This window comes from Rhinopithecus bieti, unplaced genomic scaffold (genome assembly GCF_001698545.2).
Source record: "Rhinopithecus bieti isolate Rb0 unplaced genomic scaffold, ASM169854v2 scaffold_35921, whole genome shotgun sequence".
Lineage (NCBI taxonomy): Eukaryota > Metazoa > Chordata > Mammalia > Primates > Cercopithecidae > Rhinopithecus > Rhinopithecus bieti.
The window spans coordinates 311,465-321,911 of NW_016815302.1; the positions used below are offsets into that span (position 1 = coordinate 311,465).

Sequence of the window (10,447 nt, forward strand, 5' to 3'; positions counted from 1 at the left end):
TATCAAGTGCTTCCAAACAAATTGGATTAAATTCTTATATTTTAAATATATGTGCAGTTAATTAAAATACCACTTGCATAACAAATCTAAAAGATTAAAGTATTAAAAATTTTCATCAGTTGATAAATATATTTATTGTTACAGAACCATATGATATTTGGAACTCTGTCTTTAAAATGCATTAACCTATAACTTTATAAAATACTAACAAAAATACAAATAAGATTAAGATATTAAATATTTATCTTAGTTATATGTTAGAATAAATTCAAATGAAATCTTTCATATCAATTTCTTCCCATAAATAGTAAATTTTCATTTTTACAGTTTTAGATTGAAGAAAAACTATGGTAACCAAGCAATAGGCAAAAAAAAAAGCTAAAATATTTATATCTGCTTCTGCACTATGTGCCAATTTGCAGAAAATAATGCAGAAAACAGACAGAAATGTTTTCAATTCCATGCTTCTTATTCAATAAATATTTGCTGGAGTGGATTACCAATTTTCCTCAAAACCCTTATAATTTTCCCAGCAACCATCAAATTCAGTCATATAGACTCATATATACAATGCTAAACAAATCATGTATGCTCCAATTTTTTTTTCTAATTCTATGTAGGATCATGGTTATTCACACTTAAGTTTGGTGTCAATTTCTGTTATAATATTCTGGGCTCCTCCCAATTAATTTTTTGCATTTGCAATTATAGAAAAATGTTTATAGTTCTAGAAGTTATAGAAAAAATGACAGCCACATGTTTGAAGAAAAAGAGTGATGCGGTTAACAAGTGACTTTTAAATTTTAAAATCTAAACCTTATTACTAAATATTTTATGTTTATATTCTATGTGGATGTTAGTGCTTTTATGCTTTATGCATTAAACATATTTACTTAGTAAGAGATCACTTTTTAAAGAAATACCTTCATTAAATTTGAAATGAGTTGTGTCTAAATAGAAAAAAAAAAATCAACATAAGATTGGACATTCTTTTACTTTGTGCCTATAAGAATTCAATGACTTCTGAGACATCTAGGGTGGTTTAAATGCTTTATTTTCAGAAAGCATGGCCAAATCAAAGCCATATTAACAGAAAACAATATTTGTATTCTGTATTTTCTCACATTTTGATACATTTATTCACTCCAACAACTTTTACTAACTGTTATTTGTAATGTTCTAGAATAAGGAGATGAATGCAATAAATATGAGGGTGGGGCCAAGTGAATGCAATATTTTGTCTCTGTGCTTCTCTCATTTTGTCTCCTATCTAGCTATGTCTTCTGTAACATCAATAGGACAAAATTTGCTGTGAACAGAATTAGGGTCAGTGTACAAATAAGAAGAAAAGATTAGCCCTACATTTGAGAGGTAAGAGTTAGAGTAGAGTGGAAAGCATTGGAGAGACAAGAATCAAGAAGAAAATAAAGAATTTACTTTTCAGAAAGCAAGGGCATGATGGAGGCTTAAAATTAATACAATATTCTAGAAATGGTGATTCATTGAGGGCGATAATAGCTTAGAATATGTAAATCTATTTGTAGAGGAGCTGAGAGTAGGAATGTGAGAAAATTAATGAAATATCATATTACTGCATTATATAATATTAAAGGTCCAGAAAATGGAATAAGTATGTCTGCCTAAGGCATAGGAATAGAAAGAAAGTTCATGAAAATCTTCCCCAAATTATTGAGTTTTCTAGAGCCCATGTACACCACTTAAGAGTATGAGTATTGGCTTGGGATTGCTACTGCCAATGTTAACACCATGTGTATCATCTGGATCCCACGGCCTGCCTGGCAGACCACTGCCTCTGCTGGCATCTGCCTAGAGGTATACCGCCTAGAGGTATAAGGATTGGCCAGCTCAAAGTTGCCATCAGCAGTAATCACGTATGCCACCCAGGGGCTGAAGGAGAAGCATGCCCAGCTCATTGCCATCATAATTTGTGGCCAAATATAGATTCAGCTGATGTCCCATTTCAAGCAAAACCTCACCACTGACTCCACTAATAACTATAGCTTAAGCTACTGAAGAACTCACAGAAACTACTGATGGTAATTACAGCCAGGGAAATTATGCCGAGACTATACCAGAATAAAGGCAAAATATTCTACCCAACAAACACTATGGATACATTACATCTTTCTGTAGAAAAAATTCTTTTCCTATATATGTCAATTCATAAAATTAAAAGAAGTGACTGCTACACCAATGCCCAGATATCAATGTATGTACACAAGAAACATGAAAAAGCAAGAAAACATGACACTTCCACAGAACACAATAATTCTCCAGTAACAGACCCCCAAAAAGGAAATCTATAAAATGCCCACCAAAGAATTCAAAATAATGATTAAAGAAACACAATGAGATATAAGATAACACAGATAAACAGATTTGAATTAGAAATTCAACAAAAAAAATGGGTATCATAAAAAAGAAACCAAAATCTTGAAATGGGAGAATTTCATAAGTAAAATAACAATATACTTAAGAGATTAAACAGTAAACTAAATCACTCAGAGAAAAGAATTTTTAAATTTAAAGGCAGGTTTTAGAAGTAACACAGTGAGAGAAAAAAATGAAGGAGAAGAAGAAGGAAGAAGAAGAAGGAGGAGGAGGAAGAAGAGGAGGAGAAGGAGGAGGAGGAGGAAAGGAGGAGGAGAGAAGGAGGAAGAAGAATAAAAAATAATTTTTAAAAAGCTTTGGACATATGAGACACCATAATGTGATTATATATTTGATTTTTTGTAGTTATAGAAGGACAAGAAATTTTTAAAAAGACATAAATACTATATTTAATAATAAAATAGCTGAAAACTTTTCAAATCTTGGAAAATACATATAAACATTCAGATAGAGAAAGATCAAATATCTCCAAATAAATGCAAGACAATATTGTAATCTCCAAGGCATTTTATAGTCAGTCAAAAGGGAAACAAAAAAAAAAAAACTTCTCAAAGAGGAAGAAAAAGTATTAAGTCATATATAAGGGAATTCTTAAGACTAACAGCAGATTTCCCAGCAAAAGCCACACAGGCAAGGAAAGAATGGGATGATAGGGAGGCTGAGGTGGGCAGATCACGTGGTCAAGAGATCAAGATCATCCTGGCCAACATGGTGAAACCCCATCTTTACTAAAAATACAAAATTTAGCTGGGTATGGTGGTGCATGCCTGTCACCCCAGCTACTCAGGAGGCTGAGGCAGGAGAATCGCTTCATTCTGGGAGGCGGAGGTTGCTGTGAGCCAAGATTGCACTATTGTACTCCAGCCTGGTGACAGAACATGACACCATCTCAAAAAAAAAAAAAAAAAAAAAAAAAAAAAAAAAAAAAAAAAAAAAAAGAATGGGATGATATATTCAAAGTGCTGACCAAAAAAATACTGTAGGTTAAGAATATAGGAGAAATACATTTTTCTTTTTGAGACAGAGTCTTGCTCTTTCACCCAGGCTGGAATGCAGTGGAGTGATCTTGGCTCACTGCAGCCTCCACCTCCCAGGTTCAAGTGATTGTCCCGCCTCAGCCTCCCAAGTAGCTGAGACTACGGGTGCTTGCTACCATGCCCAGCTAAGTTTTGTATTTTTAGTAGAGATGATGTTTCACTATGTTGGCCAAGTTGGTCTTGAACTCCTGACCTCAGGTGATCATCCTGCCTCAGCCTCCCGAAGTGCTGGGATTACAGGCATGAATCACCATGCACTGCCGAGAAATACATGTTTTTTTAAGACAAGCAAAAATGGATGGAATTCATGATCACTAGACTGGACCTAAAATAAATGCTTACAAGAATCATACATCTGGAAGCAAAGGAATGAAATCTACCATCATTGAAACCCATTGAATTATAAAACTCACTGGCAGAGAATATACTTAAATTAGAAAGAAAATGGAATGACATGTTATCTTTACAAAAAAAAAAAGAAACTGAATAATAAAAGTAAACACTAAAAGAGGAAGAAAGGAACAAGAGATAAACCACATAATCAGAATGTAATTAACAAAATGACACTAGTAAGTCCTCATGTATCAATAACAACCTTGAATATACATAATTTGATATAGATATAGACTGGCTAAATGGATTAAAAGAGAAATCTAACTGTATGTTGCTGACAAGAAATTTACTTTCCATGTAAAGAAAGAAATAGACTGAAATGAAAGGGATGAAAATAAAATATTCCACATGAACAGAAAACAGAAGCATGTAGAATGGTTATACCTATATTAGACAAAACACACTTTTGTCAAAAACATAAAAAGTGACTTAAGGGTCATTATATAATAACAAATGGACAAAATCACCAAGACATTATAACAATTGTAAATACACACACACACACACAGCCAACACTTGAAAATGTGTGTGCGTGTATATATATGTATATATGTGTGTATATCTATACATATATACACACACACACACATATATACACATATATACACACACACATATGTATATGTATATGTATATGTATATGTATATGTATATGTATATGTGTGTGTGTGTGTGTGTGTAGCAAATATTATTAGAATTAAAGGGAGAGATAGACACCAATATATTAATAGTTGGGATTTTCTACACCACACTTTCAGCATTGGACAGATTATTTAGAGAGAAAATTAGCAAAGAAATGTGAGACTAAATTTGCACTGTAGGTTAAATGGACCGAACAGACATTTATTTACTAAACCTTTTATCAAACAGTAGCAGAATGCATAGTCTTCTCATCAGCACATGTAAACATTCTCTGGGATAGACCATATATTAGGCCACAAAACAAGTTTAAATAATTTTTAAAATTTAAATCACATCAAATATCTTCTTAAAACATAAAGGAATAAAACTACAAATCACTAATAAAGGGAACTTTGAAAATTTAACAAATACATGGAAATTAAAGAACATACTTTTAAATTACCTTTGCATCAACAAAGATAATAAGAAAAAATGTAAAAGGAAACTTGAAACAAGTAAAATGGAAATACAACAAACAAAAACCCATGTGACACAGCAAAAGCAGGGATAAGAGGAAACTTCACAGCAATAAATATTTACAAAAAGGAGAGGAATTTAAATAACAATTCTAATGATGCACCTCAAATAACTAGAAAAGTAACAACAAATCAAACCCCAAATTAGAAGGACAGAAATAACAAAGATTCGAAAACAACTAGACAAAATTGAGACTAAAAAATTATAAATAATCAATTAAATGAAAAATTATTTTTTCCAAAAGATAAACATAATTGATAAACTGCTTGCTACACTAGTCAATAAAAAAAAGAGAGAAGACCTGAAAAAATAAAATCAGAGATAAAAATGAGACATTACATCTGATATCACAGAAATATAAAGGATCATTAGAATTTACTATGAACAATCATATGACTACAAATTGGAAACCTGGAGGAAATTGATAAATTCCTGAACACATACACCCTACCAAAATTGAACTAGGAGGGAATAGAAAACTTGAACAGGCCAATAATGACTATGAGATTGAATCAGCAATGAAAGTCTTCCAAAAAAGAAATGCCCAGGACTCGACGGCTTTACTGCTACATAGAATTCTACCAGACTTCTAAAGAAAAGCCAACGACAATTCTCAAATTATTCCACAAATTAGAAGCGGAGGGAATTCTGACTAAATCATTCTATGAACCAGCACTACCCTCATACCAAAACTAGATAGGGTCACAACAAAAAAGAAAACTACAGGCAAATAAACCTGATGAATGTAAATGAAACAATCCTCAACATTATAGTGGCAAGTCACATACAACAACATATCAGGAAGATAACACACCATGATCAAGTGAAATTTATCCCAGGGATGCAAACATCGTTCAAAACATGCACATTATTTTATTTTATTTTATTTTCAAGAGAACTAAATCATTTATTGATTACACATGATAATGGATGATACGAAAGCTTCATTCTCATCTATAATTTTATCTGGTACCATCATTCAATTAAGATATATTGCATAAGATGTGGCCACAATTATTTTTGCAACCAATAATTCCATGATTTTGCTTGGGTGACTTGGGTGATCCCTTTTAATGGTGACCTTCAGGTCATAACAGTAACTATCATTCAACTACACCAAGGTTTCTGAAGACGATGGCTTCTCCACCCAAGCAGATTGTATATAAGTTCCAAATAGAACTTGGCATTACTCTGAAGGAATTCTAACTTCACACTGTTCGGGAAATTTACCAAGATGGCTTCAGAGTAGACTAACTTTACACAGCACATTTAAAAAAAGACACATTTATTCAGCATCATGATCAGACTATTACACTTAGCAATCAACAGCATGGGTGTAAAAAAAAACTACATTAAAATCTTTTGTTGGAATGCTTTATACTTTCCACGAAACAGAAACTAAAATAGCCTGTTAAACAATTCATTGCAAAAACAGTCCTCGAGTTTTTTGCCCATACACATGAGTATTTGTCTAACATTTTTTTCCCCATTGGTAGCAGCTAGTCCCTGCTACCATTGTGTTTAGCTGAGTTCACAAATCTGTTGTAGCCTGTAGCTTCCCTGTCACTTATCTCACTCTTCACTCCTGCTAAGCTTTGTTTCCTGGCAGTAGTTACAATCTTCTGCCACTGCCATAGCTACTACTGCTACTGGAACCACCATAGTCACCTTGGTTTCATGGTTTGTCCAAGGATTGGCCTCCACCACCACAGAGGCCAGAAGTTCTGCCTCCAAAGTTTCCTCCCTTCATGGGTTCAAAATTTGAACTATTGTTGTAATTGCCAAAATTATTGTACCTCCACCACTTCCAAAATTGCTTGCATCCTTACCAAATCCATTAGAGGCATCGCCACTGTCACCATATCCACCACCACCACAGCTGCCACCAAAGCCACCAAGACCACTGAAGTTTCCTCCATAACCAAAGTTGTCAGTCCCACTGAAACCAACTCCATGACCACCATCAAAGCCTCCAGAACTACTTCGACCTCTTTGGCTGAATGAAGCACTAACTATCTCTTGCTTTGACAGGGCTTTCCTAACTTCATAGTTGTGGCCATTCCCAGCATGGTATGGTCATCAAAGTTTATAAGGGCAAAGCCCCTTTTCTTGCCACTGCCTTGGTCAGTAATGATTTCAATCCCTTTAATTTTTCTATACAGTTCAAAAATATTATCTTCAGTGATATTCTTCAGTGTCCTCTTTAATGCCAACAACAAATATCTTTTACACAGTTAAGTGGGCACCTCATCTTTGAGAATCTTCTCTTGAGAAAGGTCTCTTTGGTTCCACAACTCTTCCATCCACCTTGTGTGGCCTTGCATTCATGGCTGCACCCACCTCTTCCACAGTGGCGTATGTGACAAACCCAAAGCCCCTGGAGTGCTTGGTTTTTGGACCTCTTATTACCACACAGTCCGTGAACATTCCCCATTGCTCAAAATGGCTCTTCAGGCTCTCATCAGTTGTTTCAAAGCTCAACCATACAATGAAGAGCTTCCTCAGATGTTCAGGCTCTTTAGGAGACTCTGATTTAGACATGACGGCAAGGGGAAGAGAGACTTTAACAATGCTTCCTCGGTGGCCTCCACAGGCAGAAAGAAGTAGACGATGAACATATTTCCAACATGTGCAAATTAGTAAGTGTGATATATCGCAGTAACACTAAGTGTTTGAATCATAAGACCTAAAACTATAAAACTTCTAGGCAAAAACAAGGGAAATGCTTTAGGACAGTTGTGTAGTCAAAGATTTTATGGCTGGGACTTCAAAAGCACAGGCAAAATGCCTCTACAAAAATAGATAAGTGGGCTACATTAAACTAAAAAGCTCTGGACAGCAAAGAAAACAATAAACAGAGTGAAGAAACAATCTTTAGATTGAGAGAAAAAGCTATTAATCTGACAGGGGACTAATACTCAGAATTCAGGGGAAAAAAAAAAAAACTCAACTCAACAGCAAAAGAATGAATAAACCCATTAAAAAGTGGGGAAAGAGTCCGAGTAGACTTTTCTCAAAATAAGACATACAAGACAAACAAATGTCTAACAGGTATATTAAAAAATGCTCAGCATTACTAATCATCGTGGAAATGCAAGTTCAACCAGCAATGTGATATCATCTAACCTCAGAATGGCTATTATCAAAGAAATAAAAAATAAATGCTGGAAAGGACTGGGAGAAAAGGGAACTATTACACATTGTTGATGGGAATGTAAATTAGTTTAGCCATTATGGAAAGCAGTGTGACAATTTTTCATGTAACTAAAAAAAAAAAAAAAAAACTCTAAAATAGGATCCAGCAATCTAATTTTACAGTATTTATTCAAAGGAAAAGAAATCAGCATATCAAATATATAGCTGTACCCCACTTGTTTATTGCAGCACTATTCACAGTAACCAAGATATGGAATCAATCTAACTGTCCATCAGCAACAGAATGAATAAAGTAAACATGGTATATATACACAATGGAATTCTACCTACCATAAGAAAAAATAAATAAAATCTTGTCATTGGCAGGTACATGGATGGAACTGGAGGTCATTTAGTTAAAGAAAATAAGCTAGGCACAGAAAAACCAATATCACAAACTCTCACTCATCTGTGGGCGCTACAAAAGTTGATTTCACAAAAGTAGAGAGTAGAGTGCTAGATGCCAGATGCTGGGAAGGCTAAGCATACGGCTGAAAAGAGGTTGGTTAATGAGCACAAACACACAATTAGATGGAAGGAATAGTTCTAGTTTTTGATAGTACTACAGGATGACTATAGTTAACAGTAATTAATGGTATATTTCAAAATACCTAGAAAAAAATATTTAGAATGTTTCCATCATGAAGAAATGACAAATGATTGGATGATGAATATGATAAATAGACTGTTGTGATCATTTGGATTGTATCATGTATCAAAAATCATCTGTACCCCATAAATATGTGTCAGGTATTAATACATGTTATTGTATGTTCATAAAAAATACTGAATTTTGAGATGCGTTATGAAATAATATTTTTACATGGACATAAGAAATATAGTGTTAAATTTTTATATAATAAAATTGGAGTTGCTGAGAGATTTATATAAATTTAAAATTTATAAATTAATTATATCAAAACTATATTTATTATGCTACATTTTTAAAAAGGCCTCAAGATGGTAAAGGAATGAGGGAATTATTGTAAACATTTGTAACTCCAGGTGTGAACGTTCTTACGCTGGTTTAGTAAGCAGAGACACTCTAGAAATAGTGTCCTTTTGAGATTTGTTACTGTGGTACACATCGTTTTTCAGTAGTACTGAGGCAAGGAGATATTTTTTGTGCGGTTTATTAAAAAAACAGAATACCAGTCAGCAGGCTTATACTCAAAGAAAATGCTAGGTCTTATTTTAAAGAGTTTCAGTTAAATTTATGCATTTAAAAGCTACAAATTGAATTATTTAAAGCATTTTCTTTATTATTAATCCTTGCCATAATTTGATTTCTCAATTAACAAACTAATCTCTAGTCCTGATGGCATAGAGCTTTTATTCTGTCTTGTTCTTTTCTATGTCACTTCTAACTGATGGACCTTTACCAGCTCTGGACTCTGTATGGTGTGTTCTAGAACAACGGTACTTCAAATTCAAATGCCTTAACTTAGACTAATTGTCTTTCCTGATTCTCTTAACAAGGCAACCAATACCTAATTGCTTTTTAGTAAAATTAGTTGAATAAAATATTTTAAATTTTCTGGGGAGGCTTTTACTCAATTGCACTACAATAAGTCAGCAAATTTACAGTTCATGATTTGTTTTTGGTGAATGTTGATTATATCCAGGGTCTTATCCTTGTGAAAGCTTCCCTTCCCATTATGTTTAAGGTCAGTTACTCTTAGCAATCTTTGACTTCAGTATAGCAAATAAAGTATAGATTGTGACATTCATGTCTTAGTGGATTTTTGTTTGTTTGTATGTTTGTTTGTTTTGTTTTAAACAGAGAATCCTTTCTGAGAAATAAAAAAAGGAGTAGAAGTAGTTGATAGACTAGGAAATATTTTAGTTTATTTTTATTTCTATAATAAAATTTGAATGTATAAAGAAAGCTGTAGCGAAACACTTTAAGACTTCATATATCTATAGGAAATACCAAATTAGTGGATGACATTTGAACGAAGTGCAGGGATAATAAAAACAGACCAGGAAATTAGGTATGTTCTAATACCATGTGGTTTACATGAATCAAACTAGGGCTATATATAATGGGTATTTGAAGAGGTCTGCTGACAAAAAAAAAAAAGGTACATAAGTTCGATATATAAGTAATGAGCCTGGAGAGTGTTTACATTTTAAGGGATCTCAATTATTATTTATTCTAAATTCATTATTTGTCCATTAAAGACACAGGTTCAGAGATGATAAGCTATTTGCTCAAGTAAAAAAGCTAGTTAATAGCTTTGCGATTACAG

General features: G+C 33.4%; 1 pseudogene; it reads right to left on the minus strand.

Moving 5' to 3' along the window:
- Window positions 1-6,612: 6,612 nt before the first annotated feature.
- LOC108515900 (heterogeneous nuclear ribonucleoprotein A1-like) lies at window positions 6,613-7,541 on the minus strand (annotated as a pseudogene).
- Between the last annotated feature and the right edge of the window lie 2,906 nt (window positions 7,542-10,447).